The 25,680-nt window shown below is 38.5% G+C and overlaps 1 pseudogene; it reads right to left on the bottom strand.

Annotated features, from left to right (window-relative positions):
- Positions 1-671: 671 nt before the first annotated feature.
- Positions 672-4,779, bottom strand: LOC106010103 (protein kinase C iota type pseudogene; annotated as a pseudogene).
- Positions 4,780-25,680: the final 20,901 nt, after the last annotated feature.

The following is a 25,680-nucleotide window of genomic DNA, read 5'->3' as shown; positions in this document are numbered from 1 at the left end:
TAAAGACAGTGGCCATCTGCGCAGATAAATGCTTCTGAAAACATCTTTCTGCAGGGGCTTCCTCTTGCTTCACCTTTTTTTCACCAATGATTTAAAGAGGCCTTTTTTTTTTTTTCTCATACCAAGGATTAAACTCAGGACCTTGCACTTGCAAGGCAGATGCGGCACCACTGAGCTAAATCTCCGGCCCAAGAGGCCTTCTTTCTGTCACTAAGTTCTCCTTCCTAGCTCCTGGGACAGATATTATTATTCAAAAGGCAAGTATCTAGAGAAGCAGTGCTAGGAAAAGGACCATGCTTAGCTTCTTTCATGAGATAATACTTTTATTTGTACAGTGAATTACAGTTTGCAAATCATGAATCTTTTCTTTTCATGCCTAAACATCCTGTATTTGATCTCTCTTTCCTGAGAAAACAGAGCTGGCAAAGTCCTTTCTTACTTTGGGTTAAGAAGGATAGATACTGGAGTTTATACTGTGGAAAAACTGCTAAATTCAAAACCAGGCAAGCATTTGGGACCAGGATCTGGAGGAAGAGAGGGAGCAATCCTTAATAGGGAAGCTGGGGGTAGTCTCTATAAAGAGACAAAGATGATACTTTTTTTGTATTAAATGTTTTATTTAAAGATTTTTAACATGAAAAAGAAAGTACACAAATACAGATTACATTATGATGACCAAGGCAGTGTCCTACATGACAAAAATCAAAATAAAACAAATTTATAAAGCAAATATACTGGCACTGAACAGAGTAATTGAAATTTAATCTAGGCTACATGTATATAAAATGATCTGACCACAGGGTTATGCAAAATAAATTATTTCCCAGAACACCAGAATGCCTCCTTATTCCCTTGGTGTGTATTTTGAGAGAACTTCTATGTGGCATGAAAAGAACTGATGTAACAAAGACAAAAAATAGAACACAGTTAAAAACATATTTGTAATGCAATTCTGCGTAAAATATGCAGTTAGTCTTATTACTCAAAAATTTAAAAACAAAAGGCCACCCTGAATAATGGTTAAAATCTCATAAAAAATGCTCATCATTTGGATATCATTGGCAGAAAACTGATAAAATTTTGTTGGGGAGAACAAATGAGATATCTAGTGAAGTCATTCATTTAAAATTTGTTAAAAAATGTTCATAAGGTTATAAATTTCTGCTTATAATATCTTAAAATATACTATGGGCACACTTTCTACTATTTAATTGGAGGAAAAAAGAATAACTTGAAGAAAGTGTTTCTCAAAATGAGGCCCAAAGGCCCAAAAGAATTGTAATGTGGGCTCAGTAATAAACATGTTAAACAAATGCTGTGTGATTATTCTACATTCTGAAATGCCCTCCCTACAGCAAAGAGCAACACTTAAAAGCAAGATCATAAACATATTTCTGACATGTTAGAATTCTCTGTAAATTTACGCTGTGATTACTGCTCTTTGTTTTAAAATAAGTTCCAGGCATTAAGAGAAACATATATGCCTCAGAAATGAACACGTGAATGTCTAAAAACATTTTCCTGTGATGTTTTAATTATTTTCAAACTTAGTTATTTGAAGAAAAGACAATATATGACTGCAAGCTTTGAAAAAGTTATATTTTTCATGAAATGGGGGATCCAAAAAAGATAATTTGTTAAATGCCTACAAAATTTAAATCATTCTAAATTTAAAACTAAATAGCTTACCTAAAATTAAATTTTACTAAGTTTTGTAACTTATTTAGAATTCAAGTCCTTTGCATAAAAAAGTTACCAAAACAGAGGGATGCTATATCTGGCAACTCTTTAAATAATAAATTGCTAAGCACTAATTTTAATAAAAACAGTTTGAATAACTCTGTCCCTAAAGTGAATTCCACTATGTATTTCATATGTTATCAGAGATAGAACTATAATATATGTGTTTTCTACAGATTTATTCAAAATTATTGTTATGTTTTGGATTTCCTTGAAGACTTCAAAAACTGAGCCCCAAAAGTACAGGTAATATGGTTTGGAGAGAAACTAGCATAGGTATGACATTCTACTTAAAAGACAAATTGTTTTCTTCTATCATAAATAAAAAGAAAAAAAGATTAGGCACTATGTCTCACTCAACAAATGGAATGTGTATGCAAGTGTGGTTAACAAGCAATTGCCTCATTGTTATTTAAATCAGTTCATAAAAAGCAAATGTATCAATGAAAAGTTCTATATTCTTTACTATAGACTATAAGAATCAAATATTACATCTAAATATAACCACAAAAAAGAAGTTAAAATTAGCTTCTAGACAACTATGAAATGGTTAATTGAATCCAGGCTGGTAAGTTTTTCCAAGCATTAAATGGCAACATAGGCAGAATGCATAGTTGAAAAATGAGGATCAGACCCATTCTTCTTTGGATAGATGATTGATACACTCAGAACCTGCAAATTCATATCCATCAATCTTCCTTGTAATATCAGTATCAACCAGGGTGTGCTGGACAGGTTCATTAGTAAATTGAGGATCAAAGTTGTCCAAACCTAATCCCCCAGAAATATTTGGTTTAAAAGGAGGCACCACCTGCTTTTGCTCCATCATGTGCCAGTTAACATTTGGAAAGAATGGATGCTTCAAACATCAGCAAATCCTCTTTGAGGATGACAACCCAATCTTTCCTTTGGGTCCCTGTTCAGAAAACTCTCCAGGACACTTGCAGCTTTTACAGACAGACAACAAGGTATGAAAATTTCTCTTTCCAAAATTACTTGCAAGAGATAATCGATTGAGTTTTCATAAGGGTTATCAAAGCTCTTGTCAAGATGGAATGGAGACTCTCCAATCATCATCTCATACATCAGTACTCCAAGAGTCCACTAGTCCACACCAAAATCATAATCTTTCCCTCTTATAATTTCTGGAGCCAGGTAATTAGGAGTGCCACAGAAAGTGCTGGTCGTATCTCCTGGCTGTAAGCCTTCCTTACACATGCAATAGTCGGTGAGTTTAATGTGCCCTTCTGAGTCCAGTAATAAATTGTCCAATTTCAAATTTCTGTACATTATCCCTTTCTGATGAAGATAGTTGAATGCTAAACTGATTTCTGCAGAGTAAAACCTGGCATGTTCTTCAGGATTCTTTGTTGCTGCACATGAAACATCAGATCCCTGCCATTTACATAGTCTAGAACAAGGAACAGTCTGCTTTCTGTCTGGAAGCAAGAATGCAGTCCTACAAGAAAAGGATGATTAGACACCTGCTGTAAAACGTGCTTCTCTCTCTGCACCCGATCACTGTTGACAAGCTCTTTTTTTGCTGCTTTCATGGCATACATATGATCTGATTTTTTCAGTTGGACTAACAGTACTTTCCCATAACTTCCTCTGCCTATCACATAGAGCAAATCAAAGTCCTCAGGACCTAAACCAGATGAAACTTTGCTACTTTCCCCAGTGTTCCCTGCCTCATTCTCTTCATCAACTTGTTCTAAACACTCATGAATTGAAAGGTTATGTGGGATTGCTGTGTGTGTAGGGTCTGAAGCCATGGATGATGGATTGACTGGCATCATGATGTCTGATGGTAAAGAATGCTGCCCACATTCAATTGTGTCAAGTTTGTGGCACTTCTTGTGAACCAAGAGTTTACAGTTGGTGCATTTATATACCTGGTGGCCAAGTCCCCCTACATGGTCTGTGCAGATGGCACAGTGAGCTCGCCTGCTGAAGTGTTTGGCCTGAAAAGTGTGGCCATTTGCACAATACAGCTTTCTCCAGCAGCCTGCAGTTCTGTGGTGGATGGATGTATCTTCTGGAGAAGGCACTTTGGGATGTTCTGGTATACAAGGTGATGCATGAACTAAGAGCTCAGAATCCTTCTTTAGCTCAGAAAGCCTAATGGCTTCTTCTAACTCCAACTGAGGTGACACAGTATATGGATCTCCTTCCTCATCTACCCAATCTGTGGTGAACAGCTGTTTATTGACCAAACACCACACATCTCAATCTTTACCACAAAGGCCCTCAAAGGCGATGGAATTCTCAAAAGATGTTGTCATGATATTTCTTCCCCAAATCAGGGCCGATTGGGTAGAGGTGTGGGTCATGGAGGTGCCTGGAAAGAAGGGAGTGTAGATGGATTGACTGCCCAGGAAAATGGGCAGGAAGGGCTTGGAGAACAAGTGCAGCCTGACTGCCTGCAGGGACCACACTGGCCAGAATTCGGCAAGGCTCTCTGCGAAGTTGTTTCCAATAGCAGTGGCCAGGCTTGGGTGCACATATGCCAGGCTTCTCAGTGTCTCTTGGGCGCTTGTGGCTGTGACTTCAGTCTCCCCCACTGGACTTTGACTCTCTAGGTTTTTTGTGCCTGGCTCTGGGGAGACCTGCCCAGAGCTACTGAATGTTTCTGGGCCTGGTGATATTTGCCCTGGGCTCTTCCCAGTTTCTGTGCCATTGGTATTTGGGCTTAGGGAGACTTTACTGGGGTACCTTGATTTTGGTAGGTCACTGATGGTCACTCCCAGGGAGACCTTCTCTGGGGTGTCTGTGACAGTTGTGTGGCTGCTGCAGCATGGCCTGTGGCATCTGGATGGAGTCAGCCATCTTCTCAATCTTTCGTAGACACCTTCTCTGCCTGGGGTCCTGAGGTTGCAACCTCGAGAAGTGGAGAAGCAGCTCAGCATGTTCGCTGTTGGCCATCTCCAGCCAAATGAGCTCAGGAGATGATTGGTACTAGATTGTGATGCCTGCTGGCAACGGTTCCAAGTTCTGTTTGGAGATGTTGCCAAGGAAGTGAGGTCATGTCTTGGGGTTCCACAACTGGAGTCTCTATGTGATAGAAAACTGTATGGCCCATTTTTTTCTTCATACTAAATAAATCCCTGGCTACTTATTTTAATCTAAGTATCTATGAATATTTTTATCTATTTATCATCTATCTATTAGTTTTCATGTTTGAATTACTGGGGCTTGTATCTTCCATCTCCACAGTGAACTATAGGTATATCCTCAGACTTTTTTTTTTCAGATAAACAGCAAGAGTCTTTCTAAGTCACCAAATTGGTCAGGTTGGACTCTACCTTGTGATCTTCTTACTTCAGCTGCCCAGAGTCCTGAGATTATAGTCACACACCATTCTTCCTGAGTCAATGTGCTATTTAGAAACATCGCTACTAGGAAAACTTTTGATGATATTAGGCATTGGTGATCTCTTCGCTTTTAGAGTAAAATGTGTGCATTGACACTTTGGATGTGGTGGGCACAGTGCTGAGGGTCTTTTCCATATAAAGGAGGCATTTTTGGTGAAAATGCAATGGTGGAAATTTACACTTAGAGAACCATGAAATTTTAGAATGCTTGTCTTTCTTAGCATTTCCACCTGTGACTTTCTAGAAATTTCCACAATAATTTTCCTTAAGAGATACAAATGTTTGTTTCAAAGTGTAGCTTGGGTGGATTCATAGCAGGCTGTATCTTTGAGGTGCACACAAATGAGTAATTATTCATTCTTAGCTAATGATCTAAATACCAAAGTGTAGTATTCAGTTTAGTAACATACTGTGCTTCCCAGAAAATAAGACCTAACTGGAAATATCTAACTGGAACTAGCCCTAGCTGATTGTTACCATGGTGATGGCCAATGTTATGCAGAAAATTATACCTCACTGTTGTCTTGCTCTATGGCTACTCTGTAATGTCAGGTAAAGCAAGGATAGGCTGATTGAGGTTGTCATTTTTTCTGGTTAGGTCTTATTTTGGGGAAAACACAGTAGAGTGAGGCAGGACAGCATGTGGTGACTGCACGGAAGAGTCTTCATAAACACTAGAAACCATCACTCAAAGGGTGATGATGAACACATACATATAGCATTTGAATCTTTTCTTGTGGCTGCTTGTAATTGCTTCCCGCCTTCTATCCTAATCCGCCCATGTACCTTGTGTCCCAAGTGGGTAGTTTGCATTTTCTAGATGCAAGGAAGCTGTAACCATTCAGCATGTAGTTTTTTTGGTTTTTGATGAGTTTATACAATCAGTATAACCATGTTGATGAAAGAGAATTGACCCAAACCGGTGCTATACCCCTCAATGTAGGAAAGCTGACTTGTGCAAGAGGAGCAGGGTCTTCCCCAATGAGAGAGTCATTCTGTGATGGAGTAGTATGCCCCAGAAAGATCATGAATGAGGCAGCAGAGGCAAAGACTAATCAATGGACCAGAGTTTGGCTGAAGACAACACCTGGGATGAGAAGAGAAATCCAGAACCCAGGGCTGTGGACATTAATTCCAACAGCCTAACTGAACCCCCACCTTGTGGTCTACAATCAGCAGAGAAAAGAGAGCTGAAGATGTTCCTCACCTACTGAAAGGAGCAGGACACACCTTGGCATGAATCATAACCACAGTCTGGAGAGGAACAAACAGCCAGGCCCCCAGTTGCAAGGGGAGCACCTCAGAAACCCATAGGCCCTAAAGCTTGGCATAGAAAATCATGTCTGTCGGGATCCAAAACTGCAGCTGGTGGAAAGAAATCACTCATTCAATAACACAGTAATGTTTTCCTCAACTCAATTCTTTTTCATTTTTCCTGTTTTGTATTATTTTTATTTTTCCTTTTTTAAGGTTTTGGAGTTTTTCTCTCACTTTCTGTCTCTTCCTTTTATTTATTATTTGCCTTTTATTTTTTTCTCTTCCAACTTTTTTCTCTTCCATTTTCTTCATTTCTGTTCTTGCTGTTTATCTTTCTTCTTCTTTTTCTTGTTTGTTCTTTTCAGTGACTGTTCTCTACCACTATTAACTTTCTTTTACTCCTTAATAGGACCTCCTATCATACTTTCTTTTCTCCTTCTATAATACCAATTAAGTTTTCAAATCTTACTTTAAAAAATTTTTCCACTCCCTCCACTTTTACTAGAATAACTACTAAGCTTTATGAATCTCTAGATAAATAGTTAACTTTATACTATTGCTGTTGAGTAATACTGTGCTATTGTTAGAGAGGTAAAGTTGGTCCATTTAGTAGATATTTACTGTGGGTCAATAGTAGTAAAATATTTGGTTTATCTGAGTGCTCATACTGTAATTATACATTTCTTTTCTATGGCCAAGTCTGTTACTTTATTGGTCCTTAGATTTTACAATATTCAGTTTGTATTTAATGGTATATTGATGCTGATTTTAATATTATACCCAAAGTTTCATAGCTATTGGTATTAATTGAGTTTCTTTTGGTACCAATATGTAGTTTTCTGAGGGGTCATTAACAATACTGTGTCCTACTCTGGGAGAACTGGATACTGGGCCAAAATGCTGCAACCTCCCATCTCATGGAAATGGAGGTGGTTGGACCCAACAGTCCCCTTTGGAGCACCACTTGTTTACCTTCATGATTGGCTGAAGGGGAGCAGTAGAGTTTATCAGGAAGAGAGTATCAGGTCACATGTTGCCAGCAGTCTGTAGAGGTTTCAGTCCCTAATTGGCTGGCTCCAAAGCAGGGAAGGGAAACAGGCATCACAGAGGAGAAACAACATGGCATACACAAGGCAGCAAAGGCAGCAAGAGAGAGGAGATGATACTTTTTTGAGAAAATACCTTAGCTCTTTAAAGGGGATGGAGAACGTGTTTGAAATGTATTTCAGTTGTATGCCCATATCCTGTCATTTTATTTTTGCAGGGTTCTCCACCCACGAGAGCAATGGATTTTAGTAGTTCAGGAAGGGCAGGAACCACCTTGAACAAAGAGGTCATTGTTTATTTTCAAATCTCAAAGCCAACTTCTTATTTTTGAGTCCATTAGGACCAAACAGTCTTGAAAGTAAGGCTTTGTGTAGAAAGAAAAGAAATTTCTAAATTCATTAATCTCCTAATATGATCGTAGTATTTTTCTATACAAATAGGGTAGATATAATTCAGACTGAGTGTGATGGAAGTTCCTTGGGAAGCTCATTCCTTCTCACCTGAAGGGAGAAGAGGAGGAAGGACAGTGGAGTCAGAGTTCAGGATCCTTTCTTCACCCCTGTGTGCTAAATCACAGGACTCCATAGAAGTGCAGACAGGGCGAAGGAGCCCAAGAGCTAATGTCCCTAGCTTTATATTTTCTTCAACCTGACCACAGGAGTTAAAGTGAAGGAAGTGGGTAGCTAGATGACACTAAGGCCATTTTGTTGTCCACTGCCTGGGGATGTTGTACAGTAGAATTTAGAAGTCTTTAAAAAATTATTTTTTATTGTCACCTGGGAGTTGAACCCTGGGCCTTCACACTGCCCTCAGCCCCTTTTTTATTTTTTAAGACAGAGTCTAAGTTGCTCAGGTTGGGTTTGAACTTGTGATCCTCCTGTCTCAGCTTCCCAGAGTGCTGGAATTACAGGCATGTGCCACACCACACCTGGCTAGGACAGAATTCTTGTGTGCCCTGGTTGAGCGACTGAGAGAGCTTGTGGTCCCTCAGAGGCCAGGAATTGGAAGATAAAATTCACAGAGCAGAGGACTTTGCAAGTGGAGAACAAGGACTGGAATCATGGGCTTTATTTGTGAGTGTTAATGGGTCATCCCGATAAGTCAGGATCAGTTAGAGAAAAGTTTAGTGTCTTAGCTACTTCTCACTCATTGCTGAGACAAAATACCCGACACCCAAAATTAAAAGGGAAAAGATTTATTTAGCTCACAGTTTATAGAGGTTTCAGTCCATAATCGGGTGACTCCAAGGCAAGGTGGCATGGCAGAAGAGTATCACATAGGAGAAATAGTTCATGGTGGGCAGAAGGTAGCAAGACAAGGAAGGGAAAACCACAGCCCTTTATATGCCTTATAGCTTATCCAGGCTACTTAGAACAGGTTGCTATCACACCCTTAGTCCTAGTGCCCTCCATCCTAGCATTGCACAAAGAATCAATCCCACCATCACATATTCTAGATTCAGCCACCCCTGAAAAAGCCCCACCTATGACTGCATGAGAGTTTGGGAGGACATCTAGACACAAGCCATAACATTTGGGAACCAGACTAGATGAATACTGCAGGCAGAGGTCAGTTTGCACCAAAGGTTACTTCTCTCATGATTGCAAGATCATTCTAGCTCTGCTAAATACTTTTACCACTAAGGAAGAGTTAGAGTGGTGGTAGAGTGTCCTCGGAGGACATTTGAAAGTCTGAGCATTTACTCTGAAGACAATGAATCATCCAAAGGGATGTTTATGCTAATAGCAGTAATTTGTAAGGCTAATTAAAAAAATTTAATTTTATTGGTACATTTCAGGTATACAATATAATGACATTCATCATTGGAAATTTGCACCTTTACACAATCTCTCTTGGTTCTTATTTTTTCCCCTCCCCCTGCCCTCCCTTCAACCCCTCCATCCCTCCCTATTTACAAAGATTTTATTTCCTTTTTTTTCATTTTCTCACATTAATTCCATTCCCTTCTTTCCTTTCACCTACCCCTCCCACTTCCCCTTTGCCCCTTTTCTTCCTATTTCACATTATCTATTATACCTTTTAGTCCTTATTTACTCTTTCAGTTTCTCACACTAGAGAAACTATTACACATGTGATATATGTATTTATACATGTAATATGCGTATTTACACATGTGTGTCTTATTTATTTCACTTAAGAGTATGGCCTCTATGTGCATCCATTTAGCTATAAATATTTCCAATTTCTCATTTTTTATGGCTGAGTAGTACTCCATTTTAGAAAAAAATCTCCACATTTTCTTTATCGAGTTTCCAGGTGATGGACATTTGAGTTGTTTCCAAGTTTTAGCTATCACAAACTGTGCTGTTATGAACATGGGTACACATATATTACTGTGATATGATTCTTTTAATTCTTTGGGGAACATACCCAGAAGGGGAATGCCTGGGTCAAATGGGACTTCCAGTCCTAGTTCTTTGGGGTATCTCCAAACTGATTTCCACAGTGGTTGCACCAGTCTACACTCCCACCAGCAGTGGAGCAGTGTTCCTCTTTACCCACAGTCCCACCAGCATTTGTTATTGGTTGATTTCATGATAGCAGCCATTCTTTCTGGGGTGAGGTGGAATCTCAGCATTGTTTTCATTTGTATCTCTCAAATAACCAGTGATGTTGAATATTTTTTCATATGTTTATTTGCTATTTCTACTTCTTTGTCTGAGAAATGTCTGTTCATTTCAGATGCCCATTTTTTGATTGGGTCTTTAAATTTGGGAGGTCTAATTTTTTTAAGTTCTTTATAGATTCTAGATAGTAGACCTTTCTCCATGGCACAGCTGGTGAAAATTTTTTCCCACAGTGTGGGCTGTCTTTTCACACTGCTGGTGGTTGTGTGGGCTGTCTTTTCACACTGCTGGTGGTTTCTCTTGCTGTGCAGAAGCTTTTTTTTTTCTTCTTAAATTCTTTTATTGGTACATTTAGGTATACAATACATTTACATTTCTCATTGGGAACTTGTACCTTTACATGATAACAGAAGCTTTTTAATAAGAAGAGATCCCACTTGTTGATTGTTTGCACTAGTTCATGGAGGAACTGAGGTTTTGTTCATAAAATCTTTTCTCACACCAATGTCTTCAAGAGTTCTACCTAACCTCTGTTCCAGCCAGTTCAGCATTTCTGTTTTAATATTTAGATCTTTAATTCATTTTGATTTTAGTTTACTGCATGGTGAGAGATATAGGTCTAATTTTAATCTGTGGCAAGTTGAAGCCCAATTTTTCCAGCACCATTTATTAAAGAGGCTATCTTTCCTCCAGTGAGGGTGTTTGGCTCCTTTGTCAAAGATGAGGTAGCTGAGTGTGTCTGGAGTTGTTTCTGCACCTTCTAAACTGTTCCACTGGTCCTCAGGTCTGTTTCTTTGCCAGTACCATGCTGTTTTTAATCACAGTAGCTTTGTAGTATAGTTTCAAATTGGGGGTTGTGATATCCCCTGCCATGTCTCTGTTGCCTAAAATTGCTTTTGCTATTCTAGGTCTCTTCTGGTTCCAAAGGAATTTTTGGATTGTTTTTCCAAGGTCAGTGAAGTGTGCTGCTGGAATTTCAATTGGGATTGCATTGAATCTATATAGCAATTTTGGAAGTATAGCCATTTTCACTATGTTGATCCTTCCTACCCAGGAGCAGGGGATGTCTTTCCATTTTCTGGTATCATCTTCAATCTCTCTTTTCAGAGTGCTATAGTTTTCACAGAAAAGGTCTTTGAGCATCTCAGCCAGTCCCAGCACCTGGAAGGAAGCTCCCCGCCTCCATCCCAGGCTTCTAGGGCAGTGAAGCTCAGCTGGTCCCAGCAACCAGAAGGAAGCTCCTCTGCTGCTATCCCAAGCTCCTAGGGCACAGTAGTTGAGCCACGTGGGTGCCAGAAGCACCCCCCCACCCCGTGGAAATGAGAAGACACATAAACAAGCCTCAAAAACAGACTTCCAGGTCACCTACAGCAACCCCAAAGGGAAATGAGATGGAAAACTCTGATACTCAACCACCTGGACTCTCTGAACTGGCAACAAAAGAGGAACTGGGAAAAATGAAATCAGAAATAATTTCTCAGATAACAGCAAAGATTGTGCTCATGGTGCAAGACATGATTAATAAATCTAGAGAGGACACAGATAAAAAAATAGAGGATCTGAGGAACATGATGAAATCCCAACATAGAAAACAAATGGAATCCATAAAACAGATGCAAACAGATTTCCAGGAGATTAAAAACTCCATTGAAAGTCTATGCAGCAGAATGAACCAATGTGAGGATAGAATTTCACATATAGAAGATAAGATTGTAATTAGTGAGGAGGAAAAGAAAAATTGCTTTAAAATTGTAAGGGACCATGAGAAATCAATCCAGCAGCTGCTAGACGATGCAAAGAGGAATAACATAAGACTGATTGGAGTCAATGAAGAAACAGGAGAGAGTGCAGATGACATAAAAAAACTCTTCACAGAAGTGATGGCAGAAAACTTCCCAAGGAGGGGGAAAGAACTTGACATACAGATAAATGAGGCATATAGGACTCCAGCTAACCTTAATCAAAAAAAATCTACACATAGGCATACAATAGTTAGGATTCCCGAAATCCAACAGAAGAATAAAATTCTACAAGCAGTGAGAGAAAAGAAACAAATCACATACAAAGGAAAGCCCATCAGAATCACAGCAGACTTCTCAATGCAAACCCTCAAGGCAAGAAGAGCTTGGAGTGATGTATTTCAAGCCCTAAAGGAAAACAGCCTCCAACCCAGATTGATGTACCCTGCAAAACTATCTTTCAAAATTGATGGAGAAATAAGATACTTTCATGATAAAGAGCACCTCAGGAACTTCATGAATACCAAACCGGCACTCCAAAAAATTTTAGACAATACCATAGGAAAAGACAATGAGGATCACAACCCCAGGAAACCCAGCAGAATGAATCCATTGGTCGTGACAAATTAAACGCAAAGGGGGAGAATCCAACAAAAAGAAAAAGTCATGACAAGGCTTTTAAAACTTTTAACTTCATCTCCCTAATGAGTGTATAATTCAACCTAATTATTGTACTGATTAATATTTTTCTGATTCTAGAATTGCACACCATTCCTTGTGCTGTACTGGCTATTCATCATCTTCTTGTTTCTACTTTTTAATTGAGTTGTCTATTAATGAGCTGTAAGATTTCTTTATATATTCTGGTCATAGGTTGTATGCATTGTAAATATGGTCTGTTTAAGGACTACTTTTCATTTTAATGATGTCATTGAAAGTTCTAAATTTTGACGGAATCTCATTTATCATTTTTTTTCTTTTATACATCATGTTTTTTTGTATTCTAGGTAGTTCTTGTCTACCCTGAATTCATAAATATTTTCCCTTATAATTTCTTCTTAAAGTTTTACACTTTTAGGCTTTCTTATTTAGGTTCATAGATCCCTTCAAGTTATTTTCATGTATGGAAAAAAAGGGTTGAGGTTAATTTTTTATATAAGGATACCAGGTGTTCTAGTGCCATTTGCTGAAGACACTATCTCTTCCTTGGCTCTTGAATCGAGTTTATATTCTATAAAATGCTAATGTTAAATAATCTTTCAAAACTCAGTGGACCATATATGTGTGGTTCTATTTCTAGATTCTGTTTTATTCAAATGATCTATATGTCTTTCCTTACACCAACACTGCCTTGATTACTGTAGCTTTAGAAGTAGTCTTAAAATTGGGTGCTAAACGTCTTCCAACACTGTTTTTGTTTTTGTTTTTGGCTTTTCTGGGTCCTTTGTACTCCTACATAACTTTTAAATTTCAATATCCAGTTCTTCATTTTAGCAAGTATACACAGACCTGAATTTTTATATATACCTTGTGTTTTCTAATCCCGCTAAATTCAAGTACAAGTTCTAGGGGCTCCTAGAGATTTCTTAATATTTTCTCTGTAGATGATCATTTCATCTACATATAAAGATTTTGCTTCTGCCGTGCCAATCTTATTCTAGTTGTGTCATTTTATTGCTAGACTATTTTGGTTTAGACCTATGTTTCAAAGTCTAATAGATAGATGAAGAGTAGGCATATACGCCCTTGTTCCCCACCTTAGGGAGAAAGCATTGTATCATCTCCATTCATAGAAGGAGTTTTTGTTGGAAGTATGGAGTACATGTCTTTGATCTGTTGAGAAGGTTCTGTTCTACTTCTAGGCTCCTGATAGTTTTACCATGAACAGGTGTAGAATTTAGTCCAATACTCTTTCTCCAACTAGTGACAGGATCATATGGGTTTCTCCTTTCCTCTGCTAAAATGATGACTTTTAGGGGTGGATCTTCCAATGCTGAACCAACACTGCCATCCCTATAACAAAACCACTTTCTACATACTGCCAGATCTGACTTCTAAGAGTTTGTTTGTTAAACAAATTTCTATCTATGTTCATACTTTTTTCTTCTATTATCTTTATCCAGTTTTAGGATTAGCACAATGTTGATTTCCTAAAATGAGGGGAGAAGTGTTCCTTCTTTTTTCTGCTTTAATTGTTTGATATAATTTATCAATTAAAATGTTTATGAGCCTGCTGTTTTCATATAGGTAGGTTTTCAAGCTAGGAATATACTTTCTTTAATAGGTGCTATTCAAATTTTATATTTCCTCCAGAGTTAGTTTCATTAATTTGTCTTCTAAGTTACTTCTTAGAATTTGTCAAATTTATTTCAAAACAGATTTTTGAAATATGCTTTCTATATCCTTTTAAATTCTGTAAAATCTGTGGTAACGTCTCCTAGATCTTAATATTGTAATTTAAAAAATGTATAACTGATACTGTATAACAGGAAGAAAAGGTCTAAAAGAACAGGGGAATTGGGAGGGGTAGGGGAAGGGAAAAAAGGGAAAGGAAAAAATATGAGAAGAGGAAAAAAAATGGAAACAAGGTCTTTGCAAATAGGGAAGGGTGGAGGGGGTGAAGGGAGGGCAAGGGAAGGGGAAAAATAATAAGAACCAAGAGACTCATGTAGTGGTACAAGATCCCTATGATGAATGTAACTGTATTGTATACCTAAAATGTATCAATAAAGGTAATGGGGGAGGAAGAAAAGGTCTTTGATTTCTTTTGTTAGGTTGATTCCTAGGTATTTCAGTTTTCTGGATGCTATTGTGAAAGGAATTATTTGCCCTATTTCTCTCTCAGTGTCTGTTGTTAGTGTAGAGGAAAGTTATTGATTTTTGTGTGTTGACCTTGTATCCAGCTACTTTACTGAATTTGGTTATTAAGCCTAGAAGAATTTTGGTGGAGTTCCTGGGGTCTTCTATACAGAGTATCATGTCATCTGCAAATAATGACAATTTGACTTCTTCATTTCCTATCTTTATTCCTTTTATTTCTTCCTCTTGTCTCATTGCTGTGGCTAATGTTTCCAAAACTATATTGAACAGGAGTGGTGATAGTGCACATCCTTATCTTGTTCCTGATTTTAGTGTGAAGGGTTTCAGTTTTTTTTTTTTTTTTTGGTACCAGAGATTGAACTCGGGATCTTGCACTTTTGAGGCAGATGGCAGAATCACTGAGCTAAATCCCTGGACTTTCAGTGTTTGGCCATTTAGTATGATATTGGCTGTTGGTTTTTTGTAGATGGCTTTTATCAGATTGAGGTAGAGATCACCTATTTCAATTTTTTGTAGGGTTTTTATCATAAATGCATGTTGGATTTTGTCAAATGCTTTTTCTGCATCTATTGAGATGATCATATGGTTTTTGTCTTTGGCTCTATTGATATAGTGTATTACATTGATTGATTTGCATTTGTCAAACCATCCTTGCATCCCTGTGTTGAATCCCACTTGATCAGGGTGTATGATCTTCTTGATGATCTTCTGCATTCTATTTGCCAGTATCTTATTAAGGATTTTTGCATCTATGTTCATTAGTGAGATTGGCCTAAAGTTCTCTTTTTTGGTTGGGTATTTTGCTGCTTTGGGGATCAAGGTGATACTTGCTTCCAGGAATGAATTTGGGAGTATTGCTTCCCTTTCAATTTCATTGAAGAGTTTAAACAGTAGTGGCAGTAGTTCCTCTCTAAATATCTTGTAGAATTCAGCACTGAAGCCATCAGGACCTGGGCTTTTCTTAATTGGTAAGTTTTAAATCATGTTTTCAATTTCATTTATTGATATTGCATTGTTTAGAATTTTTAGGTCTTCTTCATTTACCTTTGATAATTTACATGTATCTAGGAATCTGTACATTTCTTCTGTGTTTGCTATCTTATTGGAGTATGGGTTCTCAAAGTAGGTATTGATGATCCTCTGGATTTCTGCTGGGTCCATTGTAATTTCATCCTTTTCATTCCTAATTGCATGAATATGGGCCTTTTCTTTCCTTTTCCTGATAATGTTGGCTAAGGGTTTGTCAATTTTGTTGATTCTTTCGAAGAACCAACTCTTGGCTTCATTGATTTTTTGGTATTGTTCTGTTAGTCTTCATTGCCTTGATTTCTGCCCTGATCTTTATAATTTCCTCCCTTCTATGGGCTTTGGGTTTGTCCTGCTCTTCTTTTTCTAGAAGCTTGAGGTTCAGCCTCAGGTTGTTAAATTGGGCTTGCTCTGTTTTCCTCATATGAGTATTCACTGTTATGAATTTCCCTCATAAGATTGCTTTCATTGTGTCCCATAGATCCTGATATGTTGTATTGTCATTGTCATTTAATTAAAGGAACTGTCTGATTTCTTTTTTAACTTCCTCATTGACCAGTTGGTTATTCAGAAGTGTGTTGTTCAATTTCCATGTGTTTATGAGTTTCTTGCAGTTTCTTTTGCTATTGATCTGCAATTTCATTGCACTATGGTCTGACAATATACAGGGGATAACTTCAATTTCTTTGCATTTACTTAAATATGTTCTATGAGTGAGTATTTGGTCTATTTTGGAGAATGACCTGTGTGCAGGTGAAAAGGATGTGTATTCTGATTTTGTGGGGTGGAAGACTCTGTAAACATCTGTTAAATTCATTTGTTCAAGAGTTTTATTGAGTTCTAGTATTTTGTTGCTTATTTTTTGTCTAGTTGATCTATCTATTTGTGACAGTGGAGTATTGAGGTCCCCCACTACAATTGTATTAGTGCTTATATGATTTTTCATGTCCGTTAGAATTTGTTTTATGTAGTTGGGTGCACTAGTGTTTGGTGCATAGATATTTATGATTGTTATCTCTTCCTCTTGGATTGTTCCCTTTACAAGGATGTAGTGTCCTTCTTTGTCTCTCTTAATCAGTGTTTGTTTGAAATTCACTTGAACTGCAAAGAGGATAGCTACTCCTGCTTTTTTTTTTTGGGTTCCTGTCTCATGGAGTATTGTTTTCCACCCTTTAACACTCAGTCTATGAGTTTCTTTTTGAATTAAATGTGTTTCTTGTATGCAACATATTGTTGAATCTTGCTTCTTGACCCATTCTGCCAGTCTATTTCTTTTGATTGGTGAATTGAGACCATTAACATTGATGGTTATAATTGATACATACTGACTTATCATTATCATGACTTTTTCTTTTAGTTGGATTCTTCTCCTTTGCATTTAATTTCTTGTCATCCCCAATGGATTCATTCTTCTGGGCTTCCTGGGGCTGTGATCCTCAATGTCTTTTCCTGGATATTGTCAAAAATTTTTTGGAGTGCTGGTTTGGTATTCATGAAGTTCCTAAGGTGCTCTTTGTCATGAAAGTATCTTATTTCTCTATCAATTTTGAAAGATAGTTTTTCAGGGTACATCAATCTGTGTTGGAGGTTGTTTTCCTTTAGGTTTGGAATATATCACTCCAAGCTCTTCTTGCCTTGAGGGTTTGTGCTGAGAAGTCTGCTGTGATTCTGATGGGGTTTCCTTTGTATGTGATTTGTTTCTTTTCTCTAACTGCTTGTAGAATTTTGTTTTTCTGTTGGGTTTCTGGATCCTTAACAATTATATGCCTATGTGTAGGGTTTTTTTTTGATCAAGGCTAGTTGGAGTCCTATATGCCTCACTTATCTGTATGTCAAGTTCTTTTCCCCTCCTTGGGAAGTTTTCTGCCATCTCTTCTGTGAATAGTTTTTTTTTTTTTTATGTCATCTGCACTCTGTCCTGTTTCTTCATTGACTCCAGTCAGTCTTATGTTATTCTTCTTTGTATCATCTAGCAGCTGCTGGATTGATTTCTCATAGTCCCCTAAATTTTAAAGAAATTTTTCCTCTCCTTGTTACTAATTGTAATCTTATCTTCTATATCTGAAATTCTGTCCTGACATTGGCTCATTATGCTGTGTAAACTTTCAATGGAGTTTTTAATCTCCTGGAAATCTGTTTTCATCTGTTGTATGGATTCCATTTGTTTCCTATGTTGGGATTCCATCATGTTCCTCAGATCCTCTATTTTTTTTATCTGTGTCCTCTCTAGATTTATTAATCATGTCTTGCACTATGGGCACAATCTCTGCTGTTATCTGAGAGATTATTTCTGATTTCATTTTTGTGCAGGTCTTCTTTTGTTGCCAGTTCAGGGAATCCAGGTTGTTGAGTATCAGATTGTTCCATCTCATTTCCCTTTGGCGTTGCTGTAGGTGATCTGGAAGTCTGGTTTTGAGGCTTGTTTACATGTCTTCTCATTCCAAGGAGGTGGGGGTAATGCTGCTTGCGACCACATGGCTCACCTCCTCTGTGCTGGGAGCAGTGGTACAGTGGCCCAGAAGCCTCTTCCTCAGCCCTGGGAGCAGTGGTACCAAGGCTAAATTTTTTAACCCAAGTTTCTGAACATGGAACTTGAGACAAAGATGTTGTGCAAGTATTACTGAATGGTGCAGTCCTAGGGCAAGTAGAATAATGGAAAAAAGGACAATAAAACAGGGAATTGAACCACAGCCTCACAAGAAATCCTATTTAATTGTGCAGCCACATGAAATTCCTTCCAGGTGGGCCACAGGAAATCTCCACACCTCGAAATCATCTCTTTGTCTCTGTCCCTGTCTTTGTCTCTATCTCTCTCTCTCAGGCAAGGTCAGGGATGGTTCAAGTTTATTGCCACCTTTTTCTTCTTCCTTGTCTTTTTATGGTCAACATTTTGCCCACTGTCATATTAACTCACCTGTAGCATGTGGCTGTGTTACCTTGTCCCTCTGGAAAGACTGAGGAAGTTTGAGATTCCTTGCTGATGTCTTAGGCCTTTATGATAATCTTAAAGTATGTTCACAAATGCTTTCATTTTCCTCCCTTCAAGCAGGAAGCCTAATCCCCCCTCCACTTGAGGGTGGTTAGTCTTAATAATTTATTTCTAGCAAACAGAATAAAGTGAGTGACAGGGTATGACTTCACAGATTAGCCCACAGAAGGCACTGTGTTTTCTTCTGTACTCTTAGATTATTTTCTCTGGGAGAAGCCAGCTTCCATGTTGTGAGGATACTCAAGCAGCCTATGGAGAGGCCAATGCAGGAAGCATCTACATCCTCCGGCAACAGCCACAAGTCTGTGCCACTTGGCAGGGGATTGTAGGCCCATCAAGCCTTTGCTGACTGCACCTCCTGTTAACATCCTGGCATTCCTTTCACAAGGGACCCTTGGTCAGACCACCCTGCTAAGGCACCTAGAAATTCTTGACCTCTATATTTTGGAGAAAAACCAGAAACACTAAAGACAAAGAGACAATCCTAAAAGTAGTCAGAGAGAAAAGATAGATTACCTACAAAGCAATGAGAATTCTATTTACAGTTCATTTTTCCACAGCTACAATAGCCAGAAGACCATGGAATGTAGCTTTAACATGCTGAGTGAAAATAATGTATATTAGAATTTGACTCCCATCAAAACTATATGTTAAAGATGGGTATTGTGGTACTCACCTGTAACCCCAGCCCTCAGGAGGCTAAGGCAGGAGGATCCCCATGAGTTTGAGGCCAGCCTGGACTATATAGCAAGACCCTATAAAGCAAGACCCCCCCCAGTGAAAAACCAATCCCCCATAAAATTATAAAATGCAAAGGCAAAATAAAGGTAATGTAAAATGTTTTTTAATAAATTGATACCATTGACTACTAAGAAATACTGCTTGAGATGCTTTTATAAGTTATATGGAAAAATGTTTAAGTGCTTTTCAGTTTTGTTTTGGTTGAGTTCTACTGTATTTGAATTTTATTGTATTTTTTTCCCCTTGCATTGTTCTTCTTTGAATGGTTTTAATTTTTGTATGTGTGTGTGTTTGATTATGAAGTTATTTAAAAAATTAAAAAAAAAGAAATACTAAGTGAATTAAAGATAAATACCAGGAAAGAGAAAACTTTTCCTAGAAGGAGGTTTGAAGACTAAATGATGATGGCAGCAAGTGGTAAAATGTTTATTTGTATAAATATTAATTGTATAAAATTATAAACCATTTTATTATTATCAATTAAAATTATTTAAAAATCCTTCTAGTTTTTTTTTTTTTCTTTTTGGTACCAGGGATTGAACTCAGATCCTTGTGCTTTCGAGGCAGCTGACAAGAACCACTGGGCTAAATCCCCAGCCCTCCTTCTAGTTTTTTGAGATATATAATACATAATTGTTATCTATTGTCATTGCACAATATGTCACCAGGACTTCTTACTCTTATCAAACTGCAATGTAATATCTATTGATCAAAGTTATTATTATTAAACTAAAAATCAAGTTAAATAGAATTAAAATCATGAGCAAAAGCATACAATTGGACTATATTTGCTATAGAGATCAAAAATAAGAAAAATGAAATTTTTCTCTTTTAATACTAGTCATAGATAATGAGAAAATGAAAAAATGGAAACAAAGTCATTGTAAATAGGGAGGGATTGAGGGGTTGAAGGGAGGGCAGGGGAAGGGGGAAAAATAAGAACCAAGAGAGATTACGTAAAGGTGCAAATTTCCAATGATGAATGTCATTATATTGTATACCTAAAATGTACCAATAAAATAAAATTAAAAAAACTATACATAGATACATGATAAAACCATAGAAGAAAGGAGATGACTAGCACAAAATTCAAGGTAGTGGGTACTGGAGAGGGGAGGAAAGGGGCAGGATGCTATGGGGCAGAGTACTTGGCTCGGAAGGTCTAATATTCAATTTCTTTCTTTTTCTGACATGTCGTAGACTTTTTATTTCACCAATTGAGGGCTTTAAAAAGCAAAATCGAGAGAGAGCATTGAAAAAAGGAAAGAAAAGCAGAAAAAAGAAAGATAAGAAAGAGAAATGAAGGAAAGATAAATAAATATTTTATTTCTTAAGGAATTAGATACCTGGATTATTTATTTTTTATTTATAGTTATTCTTTAAAGTGCAAATATCTAGTATATATATGCTTAAAATATAATAACATATAATAATAAAAACAGACACATTATAAGTGATCTGTGATGACCCTTGAAGCATGTATCTCTTCACACAAAATAAATTCCTAGAAAGATTTTGAGGAAAGGGTGAGTATAATAAGTTTATCCTGAAACTTATTGCCACTTGCCCCTCCCACAAAGAGTATATCAACTTAAAACTTATTACTAACAGTGCATAAAATGGCCTATCTCCCTACACCTTTCCATGCATTTTTTTCTGTGATGTACTCCTTTTGAATATGCCAGCATGGTGAGCGAGGCCTGTTTAGGGATTGAACTTATGAAGTAGGTGCTATAATAACCCCATTTTACAGATAAAGAAACTGAGAATCACTGAAGTTGTGTGACTTGTCTGGGCTCACACTGTGACCCATTCTGTTAATTCTTTGTTCAGTTCAACGGTCATTTACTGTATCCCAGTCAGTGCTGGACAAACTCTACCAAATGATGTGTCTGCAGCTGCCCACGAAAAGCTTTCCCAGTCCAAGCAGAAAGGAATGAGGAAGAATGTGTGCACCTGGGGTGCTGGTGGAGAGCTGGAGGGACTTGGGAAAAAGGCTTACCATTTGTACCCCCAAATCTGAGGATCATGCTCTTCCTAGGCCCTTGTGGCTTAACTTCCTGATTATGAACCTTGGAGACAGACATAGGAGTTCTATTTAATCAGCAATTTGTCTAGCCATGCAAACTGCTCAATAAATATTTGCTGGCTTTATTTTTTTCTTTGGTGCTACTAGAGATTGAACCTAGGGCCTTCACATTGAGCTACATTCCCAGCACACTTTTTATTTTATATTTTGAGACAGGGTCTTTCTAAATTACTAAGTTTCCCAGGCTAGGCTGAAAATTATGATCCTCCTACCTCACCCTCCCAGTGTGGTGGGTCTACAGGCATAAGCCATCATGCTTGGCTTATTTGCTGGCCCTTGAAGAAACCTTGGTTGATATTTTTGTCACCAAATATAGAGGGAAAACCATCGCTTTAGCTGCTCTAGGCTTCTTTCTCTGCAGGAAGAGAGTCTGGGCCAGGGCAGAAGGGACACATTGACCTTCCAAGGTCCCTTCCTGCTGGAAAGACAAGAATTTCTCAGCTGGCAGTGCTGCAGTGAGCGGGCCCCCACTCCCGGCTCCGAGCTATGCTGACTTTTTTTCCCCTCCAAATGATTAGCAGGGAGATTGGCAGGCAGTAGTGGCAATGGAAGTTTAATGTTCTGGAAACTCAATCTTTTTCCTTTTTCTCCAAGGTTTTCCCTGGTGAGCTAGGAAAAGGTCTTACAGCTTAACAGGCAGATAGGGATGGGCCCTAGGAGTTTTAGCATCAGAGAAAAAATTTATCACTGTGACACCATGCCCAGGCACAGCCACATTAGTGGGAAGGAAGTGGCAGGTTCCAGGAGGGAACTGCTATCCCACCCTGGGAATATTACCACTATAAGGGCACTGAGACCCTGTTATGACTCTGAGATTTGAGAGGCTCATAGCCTTGGTTAGAGCAAATGGGATCAATTTGTCTTGCAGCTGTAAGCTGCTACCCAGCATGTGGTGGGTTCTAAGTCCTTGTGCCTGTTACAGGAGGACTTGATGTTGTGGGAAGAGCTGATGGGTCTATGTTAACGCCTACCTCACTTCTCTACTAGCTTGATATGAAGGAAGTTTATCCTTCTGAGTCTCAGTTTTCCTTCCCTGGATATGGGGAAATAATTACGTCAGTGCAGAATTAAATTACATGGTATATACAACTGGCTAGCAGTCTTCCTGCTACCTAGGGAGGCAGCAGGGTGCAGTGGTAAAGATCACGCTTCTGGGAATAGACTCACTCAATTTAAACCTGACAACCTTCTAGATGTGGTCATGTTAGCCTGTCTGCCTTGCTTCCTTTCCTCTAAGATAGGACTAGTAATGATACATACCTTATAGGAGCGCCTAGCATTCATGAGTAAATATACATAAAATGCTTAAAACCATGCCTGGCAAATGGGGGGTGCTATACAAATTGTAAAATGTGTAGATAGCCCCTTCCCTTTCCCTTCCTTCCTTCTTTGCTGTTCCTTTGTTTTTTGCTTGTCTATAAGATCTGATTTGGGTCTTATTTTCCTGATTTCTAATCAGTGCTTGTCCTTACCCTTCTTATCTGGAATCCCAGAAACTAATTCAGTCTAACTATTCCCTCCATCTTGGATTGGCATCTGTTTTCAGGAGCCAAGCCTAGATGGATCCTGGGTAGATGAGTGCTTCCAGAGCCCACCTGACATCATTATGACTCTAATCACTGCCTGAGTCCAAAGGCCTCTGCTGCCCCTACCCACACCTCCTTGAGGGTCCAAGGGTGACGCTTGCAGCTCCATGCTTGCCTGGGTTCTCTTATTGGCACCCAGCCAATGTTCCCAAGGTCTTAGAAGGTCTCAAGTCCAAGCTCATCAGAAACACAACAAGGTCTCTGAGGGTTGGAACAAATCTTGGGTGGACTCAAGGTGGGGAAGGACCCAGGGCTTCCTGCTGTTTAGTCAAATTCCCTCCAGAAGTTTCTCACTGCCACATCTAACCTTTCCCTCCAGTATAAAAATCTTTCCTGTGGACCCCATCTTCTTGCAGTGCAGCTCATCTCATTGTTAAATAGCTTTAACAATAGCAGCAGCACCAGCTACCATTTATTGAGTGCCTACTGTATTCCAGGTATATATATATATATATATATATATATATATATATATATATAGTCTCTGATCCCCTTCCAGGTATCTTCCCAAAAGAGTTAGAGACATCATATTACAGTGATGCATGCATACTCATGTTCCTAGCAGCACAATTCATAATAGCTAAATCTTAAGAGAGGTCTACATATCCATCAACAGGTGTATGATAAAGAAAATGTAGTATTTACACATAACGGAGTACTACTCTGCCATAAAGAAAGATAAACTTGAGTCATTTGTAGGAAATGGATGCACCTTGAGTCCATTATGTTAAGTAAAGTAAATTAGACTCACAGCTTAAATATTGCATGGTTTCTCTTCTACGAGAAACTCAAAATATAAATAAAGAGCAAAATAAAAAATAACAGGAAGTAGGGAGATAGACCTTTTTCAAACAGGAAGGGAATGAAGACATGGATGGAGGGGAGACGAAGGGAATAAGAAAAGGAATTAAGTCGTGCTATGTACATGTACCAACTCCCCACGGGAATGTGACATTATGTACTGTGTGTATTAATGCATGTTTTAAAATTTAAAAATTCTGGTAAAATACACATATTATAAAGTTTACTATCATAACCTTTTTTATTTTGGCCCTGAGGATTGAACTCAGGGCCTCTTGCATGCTAAACACATTCTACCACTAAGCTGCAGCCCAGCCATGCCTTAACCATTCTTAAGTATACAGTTGAACAGTTCAGATTGTTATAACCACCACCCAACTCGAGAACTTTTCATTTTGCAGGACTGAAACTCTCTATCCACTAAACGATAATTCTTCACTTCCTCCTCACCCTTCCTCCCTGGCAACCACCATTCTACTTCTGACCCTGTGAACTAAACTGCTCTAAGTACTTCTTGTCAATGCAACCATACAATATTTATCTTTTTGTGATTGGCTTATTTCACTTAACAAGGCCTATCCACATGGTAGCATGATGTCAGAATTTCCTTTCTTTTTAGGGCTTATGTATATTCCATTGTACACATATACCATGCTTTGGTATAAATTTATTAATTACTTTTCTTATTGCTGAGACAAAATACTTGACACCCAAAGTTAAAGGAGGAAAGGTTTATTTAGCTCACAGTTTGTAGAGGTTTTAGTCCACAATCAGCTGGCTCCAATGCAGGGTGGCATGGCAGCGGGGCATCACAGAGGAGAAACAGTTCATGGCAGGCAGAAGACAGCAAAAGCAAGCAAGTGACAAACCATGACCACAGCTCTCTGTCCCTTATATCTTACCCAGGTTACTGGCCCTTATGGTGGGTAGCACTAATACCCTTAATCCTAGCGTTCCATTGTGAATCAATCCCAGCATCACGTCCTTGATCCCAGTAGCACAAATCCTAGATCCAGCCACCTCCAAAAAGCCCCGCCTGTGATAGCATGAGGCTTTGGGGAGACATCTAGATACAAGGCATAAGAACATTCATCCATCAATGGACACTTGGGTTGTATCTACATTTAAGTCATTGTGAATTATGCAGATGTGAACATGGGTGCATAGCATCTCTTCAAGACCCTGTGTTCAGTGGTAGGATAAATTTTATTAGCTTCATTTTATAGATGTGGAAGAAAATGAGGCCTGGAGAGGATAAGTGATTCACATAAGGCTGCAGCCAGTAGGTGAACCCAGTTTGCTTGGATCCAAAGCCAGTGCTCTGCCATCTGTACCAAACTGCTGGCAATAGACTGAAACCTGCCTCCCTGTCCATTTGCCAGAGGCTGCAAGACACAGTATCTTCCCTCTTCCACATGTCTGTCCTTAATGCATTTGAAGAAAATCTTGTGTCATTTCAAAGTTTTCTTTTTTTAGGCTAAATATCATCAAGTGTGTTAGCTCGAAAGACATTGTTTTGGGGCATCTCGAAATCTTGGTCTCTTTTCTGGACATACTTCTTGGTTAATGTCTCCCGGATGTGCTGTTTTCTGTATCCCAGACTCAGTGCTTTAGATAGTATGAATCTTTCTTGGTAGTGAAATGTCCTGGTTTTAAGAACATAGGCTTTGCCTTTAGGCGGATCTGGGCCCAAATCCTGGCTCTGCCCAGTTTACCAACTGTGTGATTGTGGTAGATTGCATTTTTAAAATATGGCTACCACAGTATATCCCACCCCATATATTCTTCTCCCACTGTGACAATGCTCCTCTTTTAACATGGTAGGTCTCTCTCCCTTCCACTTAAACCTGGGCACTTTTATTACTGCAGAGTCAGTAAAGATG

The sequence above is a fragment of the Heterocephalus glaber genome, unplaced genomic scaffold, assembly GCF_053883595.1.
Source record: "Heterocephalus glaber isolate CG9 unplaced genomic scaffold, H.glaber_assembly_v1.0 deba00001442, whole genome shotgun sequence".
NCBI lineage: Eukaryota > Metazoa > Chordata > Mammalia > Rodentia > Bathyergidae > Heterocephalus > Heterocephalus glaber.
Note: the sequence above shows the minus strand (reverse complement) of the source record. Positions and strands in the feature narration are given on the sequence as shown.